At 41.7% G+C, this 22,039-nt stretch overlaps 1 long non-coding RNA gene across 2 annotated transcripts; it reads right to left on the bottom strand.

Annotated features, from left to right (window-relative positions):
* Positions 1-9,457: 9,457 nt before the first annotated feature.
* LOC102902363 lies at positions 9,458-21,527 on the bottom strand. 2 transcript variants are annotated; one of them, XR_439948.4, is made up of 4 exons: positions 21,348-21,527; positions 19,482-19,548; positions 11,338-11,434; positions 9,458-10,358 (listed from the first exon to the last, which is right to left on the bottom strand). It is a non-coding gene; the product is annotated as an uncharacterized LOC102902363 (long non-coding RNA). The 2 variants fall into 2 exon arrangements; XR_002154862.3 differs by having other exon boundaries at positions 9,458-10,355.
* Positions 21,528-22,039: the final 512 nt, after the last annotated feature.

Here is a 22,039-nt window from a genome sequence, read left to right as displayed (position 1 = left end):
TGAAAGCTTCAGTTTACACTAAACACATTCCGTTTAAAGGGGCCCTGCCTTGCGTTTATTCAGTGTGCCAGAAGGGCACTGACAAGAAGGGACGTTGACATCACTTCCAGTCTTGTTTTGATAGTTACTGCCACCATGGTCCACATACAAAATTGTTGAGCAAGTGAGTTTGTTTCAACAACCTCCGGTCACATTTTCTACACCTTCCCTTTATTTGTATTTTTTAACTTTAGAAAAGTAAATCTTTATTTATTTTTTATTTATTTATTTTTAAAAATCTACATCCATGTTAGTTAGCATATAGTGCAACAATGATTTCAGGAGTAGATTCTTAATACGCCTTACGCATTTAGCCCACCCCTCTCCCACAAACCCCCAGTAACCCTCTGTGTGTTCTCCATATTTAAGAGTCTCTTATGTTTTGTCCCCTTCCCTATTTTTATATGATTTTTGCTTCCCTTCCCTTATGTTCATCTGTTTTGTATCTTAAAGTCCTCCTATGAATGAAGTCATATATTTGTCTTTCTCTGACTGACCGATTTCACTTAGCATAATATCCTCTAGTTCCATCCACATAGTTGCAAATGGAAAGATTTCATTCTGATTGCCGAATAATACTTCATTGTATATATACACCACATCTTCTTTATCCATTCACCCATTGATGGACATTTGGGCTCCTTCCATACTTTGGCTATTGTTGATAGTGCTACTCTAAACATTGGGGTACATATTTCTCTTTGAAACAGCATACTTGGATAAATACCTAGTAGTGCAATTGCTGGGTCGTAGGGTAGTTCTATTTTTAATTTTTTGAGGAACCTCCATACTGTTTTCCAGAGTGGCCGCACCAGTTTGCATTCCCACCCCCAGGGCAAAAGAGATCCTCTTTCTCCACATCCTCGCCAACATCTGTTTTGCCTGAGTTGTTAATGTTAGCCATTCTGACAGTGCACCTTCCTTTTAAAACTCTATTTTCTTCCATGTTCAGATTTGGGTTTGAGTCATTTTGTCATAGAGTTTGGGGTTTAATTACCATTTTCATCATGTAACACTACATGGTGCCTATAGTGGCCCTGGGTCCCTTACCGTCAACTTTTGACAAATAATGAGTTGTCTAAAGAACTTTGACCTTCTACTGTGTTTTCAGGAGAATATCCTGTTCTAAGTTAGATTGTGCTTTTGTATATACCTGTATCAAGTCAGCCAAAATTATATGGGTAATATGTAGGCAAAGTATGCTGTTTAGTGACATAAGAGTTTGTTCAAACAATTTATGAGAGCGTTGTGGTTTTTAAAAATGGTTATATAAAAAGCAGTATTTTGATATTATGTACAAACAGAGTAGAGTCACCAACGGGAAAGAAAACTCTCTTCTGCTTCCTAAGGTAAACAATACCAGCTGCCGTAATAATTGTGCTAAGACTGTAGACCAGCCAGTAGTGTTCAAATAATCCAGCAGCGTACTGTGAATTGAAGATTATAATAGAAAACAACCATGACTAGAAAATAACTAACTGGCATGGAGTCGAAATGCAGAACAGAGAATGTTGGCAAATTTGCTGCTTTATAAGAACCAAATTAAAACTGGAATTTATTGATAGGCTAGTGCACATCACAAAATATTAGGTAGGAAAAACAGATAAATGTGTGGTTCTGGAAAATAGTGACTCTAAGATGGTGTCTCGGTCAGTTTGGGCTGCTATCACAAAGTACATAGCCTGAGACACTGACAAACAATAGAATTTTGTTGTTCCTCGCCATTCTGAAGGTTGGAAGCCTGAGATCAAGGTGTTAGCATGGTCAAGTCCTGGTGAGGGTCCTCTCCTGGGTGGCAGACTGTCAACTTCCACTTGTATCCTGACACAGCCGTGAGCAGAGAGAGGAAACAAGCCTTCTCGTGACTCTTAGAGAAAGGCACTCATCTCATTCACGAGGGCTCCATCCAGATGACGTCATCGAATCCTAATTACCCCTAGAGGCCTCACTCCCTAATACCACCACTATGGTGGGAAGGGAGTAGAGTTTCCACATACGAATTATGGAAGGACACAAACATTCAGTCCATAGGAGGGGGACATCCAGGAATACGAAAATATGGCAAGGAAGTTTGGATCTCTTCATCCTTAGCACCTTGCTGTACGAACAGCAGATGCTCAGAAAATGTCTGTTAAGGTCAACCACGTTATTCTTTTCAGTAAGTTGTGTGGTTCTACAACTACAAATTGAGTACTTTGTGTGATCTGGAGACAGATCATATTTTGCTCTCAATTTCCTTCAGAGCGTGTTAATAAATATTCTTAGTCAATAGGCCTTTTCCAGAAAAATGGTTTTTTGCCACCAAAAGCCACCAATGGTACAACATTACTTAATTTTTACTATCACCAAGGAAGAGGTTTTTAATTTCCTACAGTGGAAATACTAAGAAAAAAAATGAAAAAATAAAAACCTCTTAAGACCCTTTGTGGTATGGAGAGAGTTTCAAGAAATAGCCAAATAGGGTGAAGGTTGGGGGGAACCCTGCCCCAGCAATGACCCTAAGACTCACTTCCTGTAATTCATACACTTCACAGACTTTTCTCTCCTGCATGGACACCTGTAGGAGAGCCGCGTGCATGGGAGGCCTGCCGGGTTCCAGAAAAGTCTCGTGGCTGCTCCCCTACGGCTGGGTGTCCGATGCTGACAGGTCTGTGTGCAAAACTTGTGAGCAAGCAATGGGGAGTCTGCTTTTCCGTTCACGCTGTCTGGGGGAAAAAGCTGACAGGTCTCGCTTCCTCTCTTCCTGTCTCTGTCTTCATGCTGATCTCTGTGTGCTTTTATAACCTCCTCAACTAAGGACTCATTCCACCTCCTCCCTAAAGAATAATGGAAAAGAATAACGAATTCAGACAATCTGTTAGTACCAATTCAGGTACTAATGAAGGCAGCCCCGGTAAATTGTGAGGTGATTACTCATGCCACGAAACCGTTTTAGAACCCAGAAAAATAAAACTGGAAAGGAGGCTTAGCAATCTTTTGCTGTGCTCATCCTCTACTTTTGTCGCGGGAGAAAACTGAGCCCACAGAGTGAAGATGATCAGGCCAATGACCTTCTCATTCCTAACTCATAATTTTCAGAAAGGAACGTTTGTTTGGCCACAGGAATTTCAAAGTTTTTGGGCCAGTCAAAATAGATTTCATTTAAAAATATCTACCTCAGACACACATTCCTGGGAAAATACCTATATCGAGTGAAAGACAATGGCTCGTGAAATGGAGTATAAATTTAAGTAGTACTACATTGATATATGCAGTCCTAAACCCTAGAATAATGGATCCTGTTCCCCATCCAGGTCACTTGGAGTATGTCCGATTAACAACGTGTGCTCCGAATAAATACACATTATGAACAGAATCATCCAGACAGGCAGTTAATGAACATTCCTGGATTATGTAATGACACGAATACAATTTTAAAACTTAAGAGACAATGAACAAAGTCAAGGTCACCTCATTTTCTCTTGATAACCTTTGTAGACACACTCTCAGCTGCCTTCTTAATACTCTCCAGCATCATTTCTACAACGTGCCCTGATGATTTTTCAATTAGCAGCCGTGTGAGCAACTGGCCGTGCACGCACGCGCATATGCACACACAATGCTCCCAGGAACAAAAGCTGGCACAGGGCATTAACTCAACTCAACAGGAAAGAAAATGCTTTTCTTTCCTTCCTTCTTTTTTTTTTTTTTTTTTTTTTTTTTTTTTTAAACCTTGGTGCAGGCACCCTTCTTAGGGGCACGCTGTCAGTCTGGGCCTTTGTCTTGGCTGGCTCCTGATTTTTTAATGCGTGCTGAAAACACCACTCCTACAGACTCCCTCCGTGGAGGGCACTTTGGATGGCTGCCACTGGCTCTCACTGTATTAAGAAGCATGGATCCATTGCTATTATGGAGCCTGAAGCAGAGCCAAGAAGAAGTCTCAAAGGGCCCTCTCCCTAGACAGATGTGAGCAGAATAAAAATGAGACACAAATGATAGCATGAAGCCTCCGGCACTCTTCGGGAGAAGCCAGGGGCTGTGGTGTAGGCCAGGAGGATGTTGTGGTTCTTGGGAGAGAAATGAAATTAAAACCTGTTATTCTTTACATATTAAGTTCCTTCAGACCTATCATCAATAGGGTGGGTCTTTTTCTGTCTTTATTCCTCAGAGTGGGAATGGGAGTTCCTTAAGGCAAAGATACACATTCAAGACTGAGCAGAGCCGGGTTGAGAGATGGCTCCACGGCTTTCTAAGTGCCCATGGTCCCCATCCTGCTGATCAGATAACAGAGGAAGCAATTGAATATCCTTGTTTATACTAAAGTATTAGAGACCTAATGTGTTACTTCTCCCAGGGGTGTCTGCACACCAGAGGTCCTTGCTTCCCCGAGGCCCCAGGAGAGCAAACGATATTTAACCTAAAGGAATATACAGAACTAATGGTAGCATTCCAGGCACCAGAGCTTTTAAATCACCCTACCCCGGAGGCCATCTATTACTACACCGATGGATCTAAATATCTGACGAGGTGACAAGAAGAAAAGGGAGTGTCATACATAAATAAACCTGGAAGGGTAAGTCCTGATTCTGCTGTACTTTCTTTCTCCCTCCTCTACCAATCATTCTAGCCCTCATAACGATGGTTTCTGCAGCCCATTGCCCTTGTGACTAAACTGGTCCCGAAGATTCAGCAAAGCATGTCACACGTTTTATTGGTAAAGATGAACTCAGTGCTGAGTGCAGTGCAAAATGAAATTAAGGGTCAAAAACAATGCCGCAGATCAAAAAGAATGAAATCTTGCCATTTGCAACTACGTGGATGGAACTAGAGGGTATTATGCTAAGAGAAGTTAGTCAGAGAAAGACAAGTATCATATGACTTCACTCATATGTGGAATTTAAGATACAAAACAGATGAACATAAAGGAAAGGAAGCATAAATAATATAAAAACAGGGAGGGGGACAAAATATAGGAGACTCTTAAATACAGAGAATAAACTGAGGGTTGCTGGAGGGGCTTTGGGTGGAGGGATGGGCTAAATGGGTCAGGGGCATTAAGGAAGACACTTGTTGGGATGAGACTGAGTATTATACCTATGGGACGGATCACTGGAATCTACTCCTGAAATCATTAATGCACTACATGCCAACTAACTTGGATGTAAATTAAAAAATAAATTTAAAAAATCATACTAAAAACAAAATGAAACAAAGAACAACGCCCTGGAACTGAATAAAATGGCAAAATGTCAGGTGGAAATGTTACTCCACCCCAGAGCTGGCGCAAATAGCACCCAAAGCCTCAGGAATCACTAATGTTTTAATGGGAAAGGACACTTCGCTAATGATGCGTGATTGTTTTTGTTTGTTTGTTTGTTTTTTCCTTTTATTATGAGAGTAAGAAGAGAAGAAAACCCATTTGGTGGGCCAGGGCCAGAGGATTTACCAGATATTTGCTGACCCACTGCATCTCAGTGTTTCTCCGTCATTCCTTCAAACTCTCGCATTATCGCCCTTTACTACACCCTCCAGCCGCCAGCAAGACATAATCATACGGATTCTGCTTGAGCATCGGGCCAGGGGCAGGCAACCCGGGGCTTCATGGCCTAGAGGGGGACTTAAAAAACAATAATAAACCAACTAAAAAGCCAGTCTGCTTTCTATTATCACCATGGCAAGCAAATCTAAACAATGTCAGTAATACTCTGCTCTCCCCTAGCCGAAAAAAGATCTTTTGTTGAGCTAGGTTCTAAACAATTGTAGCAGTTGCTGCTGGGTTTTAATAATATACATGTAAACTTCAATGTAGCACATTTTTTTTATTGCTTCTCCTTTAGTAAACATCTTCTACATGGAACCTGATTCAGAGACCCAACTCCACGCATTTATTTTGAGGGTAAGTACATAATAGAGCTTGCTCTGGGCACAAGTCTCCCACCTCTCCTAGTACATATTCTGGTGTTCAAACAATTGATTCAAGATAAATAACGATCGCATAGTAATTGTAAAGACAAACAGAACTTGAGTTATTTCAGTTGTCCTTCTATGTCACCGCTTGGAGTTTTTTACTGTTTAAATTTTCTGGGATTTATCGTGCAATGGGAGTTTTATGCATTTCTGCCAAACACCTCCTTATGTTTAAGACTTTTCCTATTGATTTAATATGTTGCTTCATATGAAAGAAGCCTTTCAAGATTAAAATTAAAATTAATAAAAAGTGTTCTTTGATCAAAGACAGATTGACACTTCATGAATATGGGAAGAAAAACAAGTTTGACAAAGTCGCTAACAAAGTTGCAGAAGTTAATGGGGAAAACAGAAACTACAAAATTACTATTCATCACTGTGAAAGACCAATAAATAGGTCTAAGTTTTCATCTCTTTCTTCAAAACAATACGTTAATGACATTAAAAGTATTACCCCCAGATTCTCTTCCTTTTATGGGATATTTATTTTTAATTTTTTAAATGACAGGGGCGCCTGGGTGGCGCAGTCGGTTAAGCGTCCGACTTCAGCCTGGTCACGATCTCGCGGTCCGTGAGTTCGAGCCCCACGTCGGGCTCTGGAGCCTGTTTCCGATTCTGTGTCTCCCTCTCTCTCTGCCCCTCTCCCGTTCATGCTCTGTCTCTCTCTGTCCCAAAAATAAATAAACGTTGAAAAAAAAATTTTTTTTTAAATAAAAAAAATAAATGACAGAATACATTTCATAAAAGAACATTTCTTTTCTGACCATTATTATTATTGGTTTCACTGTGCGATTACCGCTAAAAATAATTTTGTCCTATAGGAAGGGGGCTGTTAGAAATGATCTGCTCTGGGTGTCCAATATGAGCCCCACCACCCCAATCTTTCACCTACTCTGCCTCGAGTACAGCCTCCTCCCCCACCCCACCCATCCCTCCAAACAGGACCTGTTAGTCAAGTATTAGAGAAAGGTAGATCTGATGCTGCGCTTTATTTCTTTACTGTTTATTTATTTATTTAGAGAGGGGGGAGGGGCAGAGAGAGGGGGAGACAGAATCCCAAGCAGGCTCCCCAGTGTCAGCGCAGTGCCGATTTGGGGCTCAGTCTCACGGATCGTAACATCATGACCTGAGCCGAGATCAAGAGTCAGACCCTTAACTGACTGAGCTACCCAGGTGCCCCAGATCTGATGCACTTTAAATGGTTCATCCCTCCTCCCAAGTTCTTCTTCCATCTTTCTCCCACTTTTGCTTCTAGAGACTAGAGTTAGGTTACAAAATTAGAAGGGTTAAAACTAATTCTTCCACTCCCTTTTCCCATTAATTGAGGTTAGAGATGAGCAGAGGGCTGCCTCCCCAGGATCTGCCTACCCACCTGTGTGAGGCAGGGGAGGGGGTGGGAGAGAGGAGGGCTCAGCTTCCACAAGCTTGCCTGGACTCTTGGGACCCTGTGTCAAGCCAGAAGCCCTCAGTGGCTTTCCTCTCTAGAGGGAGTTTGATAACTCAAATCTTAGCACCCTCCTAACACCTCGAGAACACTTAGTCCTAAGATGCTGCATTTAATGAGCACGTTGCTCCCACCTTCCACCCCAGACCACCAGCATCACCCCTAATCTCACAGAGAGAGGGCAGTTTACATTTCGGTCCATACACACCCGCCCCCCCCAACTCTGATGAGCCTGATGCCTCAAACTCTGAATAATCAACTCCAATCCAGAGGGAAAATATTTTCCACCCAAATTTAACACAGGATCATCATCACCCTTCAATTCTCAGAAGGTCTCTACGTCTCCAACAGAGATTCATTATGTCTTAAAGTGTAGCGTTTCCTTCATGTTGGTAACAGGGAAAAGTTATGATATTTATTTTTCATTTTTCCTGACAGAATATAATGAATTCCACTGATGACCTATTTCTGAAATCCACCAATCAAAGGGAATTGTAAAGTTCACCATAGTAACAGCTCAGTGTCAGTCGCCTGAGTGAGAACCACACAGCATAGGAGGCCCCGGCCAATCACGGGGCAGAGTAATGTTACCATCTCATAGCAACCAAGAGATCTGCATGGCAACATCAGTTGCTATATGAAAGAAAAATTAGAAACAATATTCTGCTAGGGAGAAATAAAAGTATTAACTGTTAAGTCATACTTGAGTCACGGTTGGAGGACCTATCCTAAAATATCCACCTAAATATAGCTCCGATAATACCTGTCAGATCCAAGAGTCCATGTGCTAGGAACCCCTCGCCCACCACTGACTAGAGCCACTTGAGCATGAAAGAGAGGGGACTACCCATGGAACAGACCACTTCTGAATAGGAAGGGAAAGAGCACTTGAATACTAGCAGCAGTAGGCAGATTTGGAGGGTAAATCACACATAAGTCATCACATTTAATCCATGAGAGAGGCAGGGCAGATACTAGTATTACCACTAAATTCTCCATTTCCTCCTCCCATCCGGAACCTGTTCCTCCCCCAGCCGCAACTATCTCAGCTAATGGCCACACAACTCTTCTAATTTCTCAGACCAAAAACCTCACAGGCCTCCTTGACTCTTCTCTTTTTCTCACACTCAATCCAGTTCATCAGCAAACCCTGTTAATGCCACTTTCAAGAAATGTCCAGAATCGAGCCATCCTCCACCCCACGTCCACAGCCATACCCTGGTCCAAACCATCGTCTCTTCCTCCTAACCCATGTCCCTGCTTCCTGGCCTTGCCCACCTACATTCTGTTCTCGACGCAGCAGCCCGAACGACTCTTCCAAAACACAAGTCCTAGGCTGACAACCCTCTGGTGACTTCCCATCCTCTCTAAAGTAAAAACCCAGGGGCGCCTGGGTGGCTCAGTCAGCTAAGCGGCTGACTTCGGCTCAGGTCGTGATCTTGCAGTTCGTGGGTTCGAGCCCCTCATCGGGCTCTGTGCTGACAGCTCAGAGCCTGGAGCCTGCTTTGCCCCTCCCTGGCCCCCACTCTGTCTCTGTCACTCTCTCAAAAAGTAAATAAACATTAAAAAAAAAATACCTAAGTTCTCCCCACGGCCTACGAGGCTGAACACAGCTTAGCTCCCTCTTGTTCCCCTCTGCCCCCATCTGCTGCTATTGTCTGCTCTGCTCACCTGCTCCAGCCCTACTGGTCTCCTTGCTGTTCTTCCAGTGCACCAGGACCCCTCCTGCCTTAGGGCCTTTGAACTAGCGATTTCTTTATTTGGAACGTTCTCCCCACCCCAGATACCCTCATGGCTCACTGTCTCACTTCCTTCAAGCGTTCACCTCAGATGTCCCCTTCTCAGTGAATCCTTTTCTGACCTATTTTAAAATCTTTGTACCCACGCCATTAACCCCCAGCCCCTAACCCCCCTTCCCTGGAAGTGGGCACTAGAACAGTGCCTGGCACTTAGTAAATACCTGATAAATGTCTGATTGTGAAGAAAAGAAGCACTGTTTTACGGATAAAGTAAACTCAGGAAACGAAATGAGTTCCTCAAAGCCTCACAGCCAGCACGTATTAAAGTTCAGACCTGAGCTCAGATTTGCCAGAGACTCCCCAAACTGTGTTCTGCCTTCTCTACTGCATTTTGATTTCCTTTTCCAGATCTGCTACCTCTTCTAATAAGTGCCAGGAGCCCATTAATTCCCTGGGACGGGAAGAGGGGCCACTCGGTTGATGGGGCATCTGTGGGCATGGCCGCAGCAGCAGTGGAGAGTGGGGGTAAGCTGGCCAAGAGCAAAAATGATGCACAAGGAACACTTCCCAGTGAATCAGGAAGTGTGGCTAAGGCCATGTCGACTGAACAATGATATGATACCCCACTGGCGATGACCTACCCCACCCCTTTACTTGGTACTTTTCAGCTATCCTCTTTACCCACTCAGGTAAAAACAAGGATTTAAATGTAACTGTTAGTCTGTAAAATGTTTCAACTCTTGCTAGTTTGTACTCAAAGAGTCTCAGAGTTGTATTAAGTGTACATTGCATGACTGGTAGAAAAAACAAACAGAAAAATCCAATCACCAAATGATATGTGTTCTGGTCTACACAATAGTTTTGGGTTGTGTTTCTGGTTTTGTTTTGTTTTGTTTTTTTTTTTTAAAGAGAAGCCACCTAATGTTATGGCATTATGTGGAATTTTGTGTTTTTGTTAAAACTATACTAAAAACTCATGGTCGTGTGCCCACGTTTTCCACCCTGATTCTGATAGCAGGTGGTAAGTGGTGGAGGAGGAGATGGGTGAGGAGATGGGAGAGACGATCCAGAAGCAGAGAAGGGAGAGAAATAAACCTAAGGCAGGAATATGTTGCTTCTATGGCCAGGACTGGTGATCGAGACATGCTGGTGTAGACACAGACATCGTCAACAATCTTGTTGGGCACCTGCTGAAGACAAAAAAAAAAAAAAAGTACAGCCCTTTCACCAGGAAACTAGAACATGAAAGACAAAATCAGGAATAATAGTAGCTATCCCTTCTTGAGCATGTGACAGCATGGCAGGCATTTTGCTACGTACTTTCATAAAGTTTTATATTTAAGCCTCTCAGCAGCCCTCAATAAGAGGAATTTCCCCTCCTCCCTCCTCCCACCATTATATAAAGTGACCTCAGAGAAACTAAATGATTTGCCCAAGGTCATACAACTAGAAAATGATAAGGCTGAACCATTTGCTTCCAAAATCTTCTTCTTCTTCTTTTTTTTTTTAAGTCTCCACACCCAGCATGGAGCCCAGCATGGTACTTGAACTCGCAACCCTGAGATCAAGACCCTGAGATCAAGACCTGAACTGAGATCAAGAATTGAACCCTTAACCAACTGAGCCACCGAGGCACCCCAACCAAAGTCTTTGTTCTTAACTATTACACTACACCTCCTCTCTTTAATAAGATTAATTAATGTGATATAAATAAACATGGAAGACACAAGGCGACATAAGGAGGTGGACATAAGGAATCATTAAAAAAAACAAAAACCAACCTTCCGTGAAACTACCCATCCTCCCAAGTATCTTTGTACGGAGAGCGAGGCAGGTGTGTGGATGTCCTGAGGGGGCCAGGCCTACAGTCCTGCTTCTCATCTCAAAGGCAATGCCATCCCTCCTCCATGTCGTGCCATAAATTTATCTCAACATTGACAGAAAAGGAAATGCCAGTGTTGTGCTCATAAAGGTTCATGTTGCTAAAGGTTGCAGAACACATATTGTTCTATAGTCACTCCCTTGTTGACATAAAACTCACAAGTGAGATGTTTCATTACACTGAGAACCCAGGATGGTGAGCTCTCTCCACATAGTGAGGGCATCAAGGGTGGGCACCAAAAGCAAATGGAATTGGGGGCCCTGGAATGTTTCAGGGAGACTTCTGACCTGATGGGGAGGAAAGAGCAGGTGTGTGTTAAAGCGACGACCCCTCTTGGCTGCATTTTATTCCTTCCAGTATTTTTCCTTAGAAGCAAACTTCCACCTAAACAGAGAGAAATGAAAAACCTGTTACAGATTCCTGAATTTTAAAAATTTTTTAATGTTTATTTATTTTTGAGAGAGAGAGAGAGAGACAGAATGTGAGCAGGGGAGGGGCAGAGAGAGAGGGAGGCACAGAATCTGAAGCAGGCTCCAGGCTCCGAGCTGTCAGCACAGAGCCCAGTGTGGGCTCGAACCCACAAATGGTGAGATCATGACCTCAGCCAAAGTCAGACACTTAACCAACTGAGCCACCCAGGTGCTCCCTGAATTTTTTTTTTTTTAAATCAAGCCTGACTTTACAGAAAACATGAAGCCAATATGCTATAGGGTCTGGCATTCTGCCATAGTCCTGGGAAATTTCTACCCAGGCTAAACTTTCTGGCTATTTAGCCTGAGAAGTGGCTATTTCTCTGTATTTAAAGGTGGTTTAACTGCATTGCCTAATATCAGGACCATCAGTTCATTTCTATATTTTTCAAGCAGTAACAGCTCTCACCTTTGCAGTGAAGCTACCCTTAACCATGGTAGACCTGAATGCCCTTAGCATTTATTATTTGGACCAAACATTAGGCACTGGCATATTTGCCATGGCATACTGTAGAAGATAGTATGATCTAGAGGAAAGGATCCTGGAATCAGCTCTGAGATTTGCTAATTGTGAGCTTTTTGGCAGATTATTTATCCTTTCCTCCCTTCAGTTCTGTCATCCGTAAAGTGAATTACAAGCATATTTAGTTTATAGAAGTTTTGGGTGAGGAGTAAATATTGCGGCAGGGCCTAATATAGTGCCTGGACGTAACAAATACTCGGTTATTATTTTAAAAGTAAAATACATAAACAAATGGACCAAAAGATGCCCCAAATGGGAATGTTAACTTTCTAACTGGATCTCTTAATCCTTGCTGAACTATTCTAATTAATTATGCACGATTCTCTCCTGAGAACCAAAGCGCACACAATCCCATCTTCGAAAAGGAGACAACTTACCTCCCCAAATTTTGAGACAAGTCTGCTACATTTCCCTCAAAACCGAATGTCAGTTTTCTTGTCAACATACTCAAGGACAAAGCCTCTCAATCCACTGATATCAAATATTAGATTTAGGCTCAATGTTTCTCTTCTGACTGCTGCAACACTGACTGCCTCATTGCACCAAAACTATGGTTAAGGACAGCGTCATCTTTGACTCACTCATCTTTGACTCCACAGGTCTTCTGCTAACCTGTGAGTCCATAAAAACTACCTGTATAATGATGGTGTAGATTTCAGGCTATAAATCCTGTTTAAATGCAGATGGCCAAACTTGAAGTGGGTTGGAATAGTCTTTTGACAGATGAAACCCCAATTTCAAACGATATAAAACAGGCTGTATGCTAGCCCTTCTCCCTTCAGACCATCTGGGTAACGTATTTGGCACGGATATCAGGTGAGTTTGATGGATGCCCTCCAGCCTTCGGGAATAGGACAAGAGTCTTCCCTGGTGCTCATGGGAGTTTATTGTTAGGAACTTGGGATAGAATGAAGCTGTTGGACCTGTCGTCTGACTATTGCTGGAAGGTACAGCTGAGCATAAACTGTGGCAATAGGGGTGAGGGCAGGGGCAGTGCTGACACAAAGGCCCAGCTCAGGCATTTGGCTATTTGGGTGGAGAGCGGAAGCCCTGTTGATTTGCTGGAGGAGTTAGTGAGCCCCGAGGGAAAAGAATGCAAAAGGGAACTTTGGAACTGAAGGGAGCCTGGGGATGGGAGTCAAAGCCCCAGATGCCTGAATTCTGCCCAGGGGCCCTGGCTGACTGGTGGTGTGGAAGGGTGCTTTCAGATAATACACAGGAGAATGCTAGCCAGATATCCTCTGAGCCAACTCGAGGGCTCCTGTCTCTTGTTCCCCAGAGGGAGGTCTCTTAGGAAATAGAATAAGTCTGTCTCTTCAGGATGCTAATGAAGGAATCATGAGAAAGAACGCTCACCCTCAGAGCAGCAGATGAAGTCTGCAGACAGCAGAGCAGGAGTGGCCCCAGTGACAATGGCAAGAAAATTTGAATGGCTTCCAAGGAGAATCTACAAGACATACTACTGTCCTTAGGTGCAGGCAAAGGAGGACCATGCTTTGGAGGGCTCCACAGGACACAAACACAAAGAAGAAAATTTTAAAGAACACATGGCCGCTTTGTCGCTCAGGGTCTGGGTCTCAGCTGTGGTGCTCTGAGACCCTCCCCCTAAACATCTGCTTTCCTGATTGACTTTGTTCAGGCCCCAGGGACACATCTCCCCACATCTCTGGCCTGGCCTCCAAATGTCGTCGTTGATTGTGGCTTCTGCTGCTGTGGACTTCATAAAGGAGCACTGCTTCCAAGGGTGGGTGGGATTTGAGCAGCTAAAGCACTCAGCAGGCAAGAGAAGAGGACAATTGCCCCATGTTTCTCCTCAGCACGAATGGGATAGATTATTGCCTAACAAGGTCCTGTTTTGCAGTAGAGCCGCGAGACAATCGTCTCGCTTTTTTTTCGTGTTTCAATTTGTGGGTCAAAGAATGGCACGTATTTTATAATTTGTTTTCTTGATTTAAAACATGTAAATAACTCCATTGATGTTTTTGTCTGAGCCCCTTTAAATGTTAGGGGCCTGTTCTGTGAGTGAGCCAGGACCCCACCCCCAGAAGGAACAGGAGGGGAGTGCCCAAGGCAATGATTCTGCTGCACGGTGTGGGGGAGGGGGGTCATTACCTTTCCATCTACTACCCAGGGCTCCTGTGTCTTCTCCCAAAGGGTGTGGCCCCAAAAGGCCGGTGTTACCAAATACTGAAACCAAAATCATCCTATTTGGCAAACATTCTCCAATATTGACGTGGGTGCTGCCTCCACGGCTTGTGCAACAGATCGGCCAAGGCAGCACATTGAATAGCTGGCTTGTTTGAGTAGCAGGAACATTTTTACATAGAACTTCCACTCTCCTCCCTTCCTAGGAATGAAGGAAAGAGAACCTCCAACTTCTGTCCCCGCCGACTTGCTGTTGCTATCCAGGGGAGGAATGGCGGATTTAGTTGGTCGGAGCCTGAATTTACTGAGCCACACTCTTATGGATGGTGGGGTGATTGGGTCTCATGATAGGAGAAACAGCCTCTGCCTCATAGAGTTCAGATTCTTCCTGCCTACCCCTGTGCTTCACATCTCCATTTGGCAGGAAAACTAGAAAGGGGTTCTCGCAAAGGAAGGATAACCCTTTTCCTTCCCTCCTTGTTCAGCCCTGGCTGGGTGAGTGAGAGGAACTTTGACCTACCCAGCTGGCCCGGTTACTGGTTAGAATCTGTGCGGCAGGTCTAGTCCTGTGCTTGAAGGCACACGTGACTTCATGAGTCCCAAGGCAGAGATTCAGGGTCAGAGATGGGAGGTCATAGGTCCAAGTCATACTCCCTAAACACATTTCTCCAGAACTCCTGTTTGTTGAAGGTGTATCAGACAAGGTAGGCTAAGTGGCTGTAACATCAGACCCACTACATGAGAGAGAATATGGAAGATCATCTCTCTGATGTTTCAGTCTAAGGTGACTGGGTCTCCGTTGGGAGACAGCTCTGCTCCACACAGTCTTCCCGGGCCCTGGGCTGACAGCACCTCTCCCATCTTCAACATGCGGCTTCCGAGGCTGCTCTGTTCCGGCCGTCCAGGAGGGGAAAGAGAGCAGTCCAGGGAGAGATTCCGCTTAAGCAAAGGAGGTGGAGGTTGCCCATATAGCTCGCTCCCATAGTCCATTGACGAGAGCTCAGTTGGAAAACCTGCCTATTCTACAGGAGGCCAACAAATGGGAGCACAGATGGAGGAAGACAGCTAGCATTCTCCACCTCAAAGGAGTTATTGAGCCTTGTAAAGAACATACAGGCTGCACTTTTACTTGGAGGGGGACACTCTTCAGGAACATGCTAAAATGTTAGTTTGTTGACTAGTCAACTAGTGGTTGACTGCTAAGTTACTCATAAAAATGTTCCAACCCAAACCATCTCTTACCTATAAACAGTTACAGAACTCTCATCATATATTTATTGAATTTTTTGGGCAGATTCAAAGATTTGGGGATAGAAGTAAACACAGGTTCTTCTTATAGGCCTCATGTAGGCTTAGGATGAAAGACACCTTAAGACTCCCAAGTTAATACATCTTTATCAGTTTGATTGCCTATCTCTAAAAATAATCGATGATATTATGACCCATCCCTGGTAAAACGTTGTGGCACCTTTTAATTATGAGACACAGCCTAAAGGATATATTGGCTCACTCAGGTTCTCCAAGCAATAATCCTAACTTCCAATATTGTTAACTTCTTTAGGTAAGATCATTAGAAAGTCATATACCTGGGACATAGAAGTTTAGTTGCTTCCCCACCCCCCAAAAAAATTGCTGAATTTTTTTTAAGTTATGCACCTGAGATTTTTGAGGCACAATATTTTAAATGTCTACTTAGGATCATTTATTTTCTTTCATTAAACAGTAGTTGAATACTTTATCCTTTAAGTTACTCATTATTTCTTACATAAGCACTCATGCAGCAGACTCCTGAAATCCTGAGCTGGAAAATTTCATATCTTCAAATGAATATACTGCATCTTTTTTTTTTCTTAAAAGAACCATGCAATTTACCCCCTCCCCTGTTTTAGTTTCTAAGATTAACATTAAATTGAACAATCAGCTATAATAGCTGGTTATATTCTGGTGCCTGAAATCTATGCCCTGGCTTGTTTTATGCTTTCATAAACTTTTTTACTTTGGAATAATGGAATAATTTTAGATGTACAGAAAAGTTGTAAAATAGTACAAATAGGTCCTATATGCCCTTCATCCAGTTTCCCCTAATATTAACATCTTAATTAATCTTGGTACATTTGTCAAAACTAAGAAATTAACACTGGTGCAATATTATTAACTCAGCCACAGACTTTGTTTGGACATCACCAGTTCTTCCACTAATATCCTTTTTCTGCTGCAGGATACTCCACTGCATTTAGCCCAGCGTGCTTTAATTGAAAGATCGTGTCCTGGCTGAAAATCATTCCTAAGAAATGTAATGACTAGGAGCTAGAAAAACATTTTTTTATTTAAAATTTGCAAAAGATTTTTTTTTTCAAAAAAAAAGAGACATTAATTTATCCTTGGGGCAAACTATTCCTTTGTTTGGGGAAAAATACTCTGGGGTATTTAGTTACACAAATATAAAACAAATACACTGTGTGTCTGTTGAAGCCTACGGAAAAGCCTTAACTTTACATATATTAGGTGGAGGTTTTCAACATAAACTAAGAGTTCTATTATGCAATTGAGTTGGGTTAAAGCTTTGTATGGGTATATGCTGGCTTTGTGCCTCTATGGGAGACAGCCATGAGTAGAGGATAGAGTTTTCCTAAAATGAGCAAACGTTCCCATTGCCAGTCATCCTGGGAGAAGACAGCCCTTGGGACAGAAAATGGGGACTTGGAAGGATGGCCTTATATCTCAGTTAGGAATGAGAAGGCTTCCTTCTCTCCTAGCCTTGGATTTCAAGTGGTGAAGACAAGCTCAAGGGATTCCCAGCAGCGGGGATGAGCCCGCCTTGCCACATGGAGACAGGTTGAACACCACCAAGTCTCATGAGGCTGATTCGGGTCTGCTGGGCTCTAAGAGCAGCAATCATTGAGATATCCACCAATTTGTATCTCCCCTGTGCTAATCTTCTAAACAAGTCTTACCCCAAATTGTGGCTTAGTGACAGCTGTGCTATGGGGGAGTTAAGGGTCAGGCTGGGGATAGAGTGGCAAATAGGAAAACAGTAACCTCTCTCCCAAATGCCTCAGGCAGCCTAGCTAGAGAACAAGCTATAGGTTCCATATCTCTGAATACACATGAGCCCTCACCTTCAAGACCTCCAAGAAATACCTGGGCATATTTGATGAGCATATTTGATGGAAGTTAACTTCCTACAGTGTCAGGTAGAGGCTCAAAGTCATCATAAAGTGGGTATTAAATGTGACTTAATTTTATGGTTCTGGACTACTAAGGTCTATATGTATAGGTTATACTAGAGTTTCTGCTCTGGTTTACTTTAATTGCTTAAATTCATTCATTCATTCAATCATTCATACTTATAGAGCACCTACTGTGTGCCAGGCACAGTCCTAATCACTGAGAATGAAAGAAAAAAAAAAAGAAAAAGATGAATCTGACTTCATGAAAAAGTCCCTACCCACATGGAGAAAAATACATTGCAAGGTACATTGTGTGCCTTCTAAATCCTAATGAGGATGTCAGAGAATTACAGATATTTTAATTTTTAAAGCTATGATTTAATTTAAATATGGTTTTGCTACATGATAAAGAACTCTGATTCAGTCTTAAAAACTTGAAGGATTTAGTAGATATGGTTCATCAGGAAGGTTTGAGGAGCACATCTCCATCCTAAAATAACTTTCTGAGAAGAGAAAGAACCCTCTTAAGACTTTTGGCTTCTCTGTACCCCAAGCCCAGTAGTAATCATTGAGATTTCCTCTTGGCTTATGGCCAAAATCTAAACACTATCTTGGCCACTAACATCTGAAAAAACAGAACAATAAAGTCTTTAGAAACAGAGAGTCTTTAGACATTTCTTTTGAAAACAGCGCTAGAATAGAGCTTCTAAATCTTCTAATTGCCCCTGCTGACGTAGTCTGTTATAAAAACACAATAGTGAATAGGCAAGGACCAGACGATTCCAAATTGTCAAACATCAGAGAGATACTACAAATCATCTCTCTTAAAAAATATGGCTGTCAAAGTCTATGATCCTGATTGCAAAGACATCTGTGACTAAATAATGCTGGTTATGGAAATTGCTGAAAAGTTATAAATAAAATGTTAAATAATACAGTACAGCTAATTCCCCAGGTGTTGTTTCTATTCTCAAGTAAGGATCTACATGAACCAAGTGACAGCATACAGCTTTCCTGTGGGTGTAAATCTCTAGAGATATTGTTCACTCACATTTGCTTATGTCCTTTTACTTGATCAGTCGCAATAACATTACTATTTCTTGCTTTGTTATTTCTTCTTTCCAATCCACATCAGTAGCTTGTTCTTATAAATAATTCAGCATCTATCTGGGCCTTTGTTGGCAATATTATCTTACATGATGTTATATAGGAAGAGGGAGAGCAGTAATGCTTAAATATGGGGAAATAATGTTTCTTTCAATCTTTCATGCTTACAAAGTGGTTCTGTCACATCTTTTGCCTCTGAACTTACACTGAACTTTCTCTTCCAGCAAGTCTGGTTGCATGGATTCAAGGCTGCTGCAAAATTTGATATAACTGAAACTTGATAAGAAGTTTCAGTCCAGTCAAGTGTACCTACAAAATAATCTACATACCTGTAATTCCTGGTGATCTTGCATCTACTTATATGTTCAAATAGGCTTTAAAGGAAGCACATCAGATTATCTGTCTGTATACACTAAGGGGCCAGCAGAACCTTTTATTGCCCCCCGTCGCAGCAAAATAATAGTGGTCAAATGTTACCCCAGTCTCAATTAATCCCACTTAATACCAAAATAATATATATGAAAGATTAAGAATATGGAGGAGCTTATGAACACAGAACTCTGAATTTAATTTAATTTTTTTCAAACAATTTGAGACAACACTGTTAAAATTTCCAGGACAAATTAGAGCCAGGTGTTCAAATTTGAGATTTGTAGTTGAAACCTTGCTGGCTTACTTCCCACAATACATCCTACCTATCCCTGGAACTATTGGGAAGTTCACCATAATTGCAACAGACATTCATCTTCTGATTTCTAAATAGAAGTAAAGAAGGCAAACTTTGAAAACAGAATGGAGTCCATTTTGGGGGAATTATATTTATACCTTTCTTGATTGACTAGGACTAAGAGTATACCTTTTCTAAATTATGAAAACCTATAGGAACCCGGGTCAAGTGTTGACTCCAGGCCCTCTGCACATGCTGTTCCTTCTACTCAGAACACTGTTTCCTTCCTGTCCACTCTAACTTCTAATCCAATTTCATTTCACCCTTAGCATCTTGGCTTCCCTGATACCTTAGAAGAAGTTGAGTGCCCCAGGACTGTCCTCTTCTTGTCTTCAGTGGCTGATTGATGTCTGCTTCTTTCAAAAAAACATAAAAAGTTGTGAGAAAGCAGAACCATATCTGCATTATTCTCCGCTGTCTAGCCATGTTCAAAGTAATTGTTCAAAATGTACTTGAATGGATATGTCAATGCATGTGAGTGAAAATAACAACTATCACTAGTATGTTTTTTACTAAGTGCCAGGCTCTGTGCTGAGTGTTTTATATGTGAGAATGAATAGATGGATGAATGACCATCAAAAATGAGCACTAATAACATTAGAATCATCTGAATGAATAGTCAATCCTGTCTTAAACAAGTTATGCATGAAACTTTTTGTTTACATAAAATTTAGAGGAAAGTTTCAAAGTCCAGTATTATATGATTTATATAACTTGCAAACCAGAGAGAAACCCAAGTTTTGTGGGTAAACTGTTAAGATCAAACCTCGGGGAAAAAAAAAAAAAAAAAAAAAAAAAAACAGGATAAAACAAGAAGGTATTAACAGTAGCCAGAGAAAACAGGAGATAGGAGATAAGAAGCCTGGACTAAAGGTACATTTACTCAGGTTCCCAGAGAGGTAGATTACCCAAAAAGGGTTGAAAACTAATGCTATATATTCTATTTGGTGAACTGTATTTTTCACTTAGTACATGTTGAGCATCTTATCATGTCATTAAATGCTCCTCTGCAATATTTTTTCAACTGGCTACAAGGATTCTATTAGGCATGTGCCATTATTTACTTACTCTCCTAATTCTGGACTACCTAAATGTTAGGTTACTTTGAGTTTTTTTTTCTTATCAACTCATAGCTAAATCTTTGCACATGTCCGAGTATTTGCTTAGAATAAATTTAATATATTGAATGGACAAAACTATAGGTACCAGTATTTCCAATTCTATGGATTCACAGATATTTTACCCAGGCTGAGATCATATCCTTCCTTTAGTTCATAGAGCACAAAGCTGACAACTTCAAAAAAATTAACAACGTGTATAGCATTTTTATCTACTTGCATTGAGTTACTTTACCATTTCTTCATCTTGCCTCAATGAAAGCAGCAAAATGTTAATAACGTTAAATTGAAAGAAATTCTGAAGGTGCCATTTGGAGATGGCAGGACGTTGGTCCTATAATGCATTCTTAACAGTGAATATTTAACATATTTGTCATGCTATTTCTTCTAATTCTGGGGAATTTTATTTTTTTAACAAAAAAAATATTTTTAATGTTTATTCATTTTTGAGAGACAGAGAGAGACAGAGCGTAAGCAGGGGTGGGGCAGAGAGAGGGAGACAGAATCTGAAGCAGGCTCTGGGCTCTGAGCTGTCAGCACAGAGCCCGACGCGGGGCTCAAACTCACGAACTGTGAGATCATGACCTGAACCGAAGTCAGATGCCTAACTGACTGAGCCACCCAGGCACCCCTAATTCGGGGAATTTTTATTTTTATTTTTATTTTTATTTTTATTTTTATTTTTATTTATTTATTTTATTTTATTTTTTAATTTTTTTTTCAATGTTTATTTATTTTTCGGACAGAGAGAGACAGAGCATGAACGGGGGAGGGGCAGAGAGAGAGGGAGACACAGAATCTGAAACAGGCTCCAGGCTCCGAGCCATCAGCCCAAAGCCTGACGCGGGGCTCGAACTCACGGACCGGGAGATCGTGACCTGGCTGAAGTCAGACGCTTAACCGACTGCGCCACCCAGGCGCCCCCGGGGAATTTTTAAATGTATGAATCTCTGTACTATGTTTTCAAGAAAAATCTCTAGTTTTCTAGATTAGTAAGATTTTTTAGAAATATTAACTGAATACTTTTGATTTCTTACCTTCTAAAAGGCAAACCAGGCCATTGATGGCTTGTCTGGTCTGAAGAGTTTCTAAAATTAGTATGAAGCCAGTCCTACTGTGACATAATAATGAGTAGAATCACTGATTTCATAAATCATAAGGCTCAGGGTCTATGAGAAAGTCAGCTGGGCCGACATTCCTGGAAGAATGAAAGCTCCTCCAAAGTCGATGCTAGAAATAAAAGATGAGGAGCCATGATGTTTCTATTTAAAAGAAATCTTATTGTAGAGGATATACTTCAGCAGTGGCCATTCTTCAAGTGCAACGTCATCCTAGACAATAAAATGCTATAGGACACAATATAAAGCGGGGGAAAGTATAGCTAAAGAACTACTTGGTCTAGAATCGCTATTTGTGATATGGAGCCTTCTGTGATACCAGTTGTTACCTTGAAAAAACTTTTTTAAAAGAGTGATCCCAATCTCAGAAAACACTAATAGATCTTCAAACTGTAAAACCCTTCTTGCCGGCTTTAACCTTTCAAACCTACATGTTGTCAGATGAGTAAATTTAGTGGATGAGATGTATTCGGATCCCTTATAATAGAGATCTGATAATGAAGATGAAGAAAAAGCCCAATAGATAAGAACTTGTCTCAAAAGTTTTATCCCGTTTTCATATTTCTTATGAAATTTGGTTTCCAGAGATGATGCCCAAAGAAGTAGAACAG

The sequence above is a fragment of the Felis catus genome, chromosome A3 (assembly GCF_018350175.1).
Source record: "Felis catus isolate Fca126 chromosome A3, F.catus_Fca126_mat1.0, whole genome shotgun sequence".
Classification (NCBI taxonomy): domain Eukaryota; kingdom Metazoa; phylum Chordata; class Mammalia; order Carnivora; family Felidae; genus Felis; species Felis catus.
The sequence above is the reverse complement of the archived record's forward strand: the minus strand, read 5'-3'. Positions and strand labels throughout refer to the sequence as shown.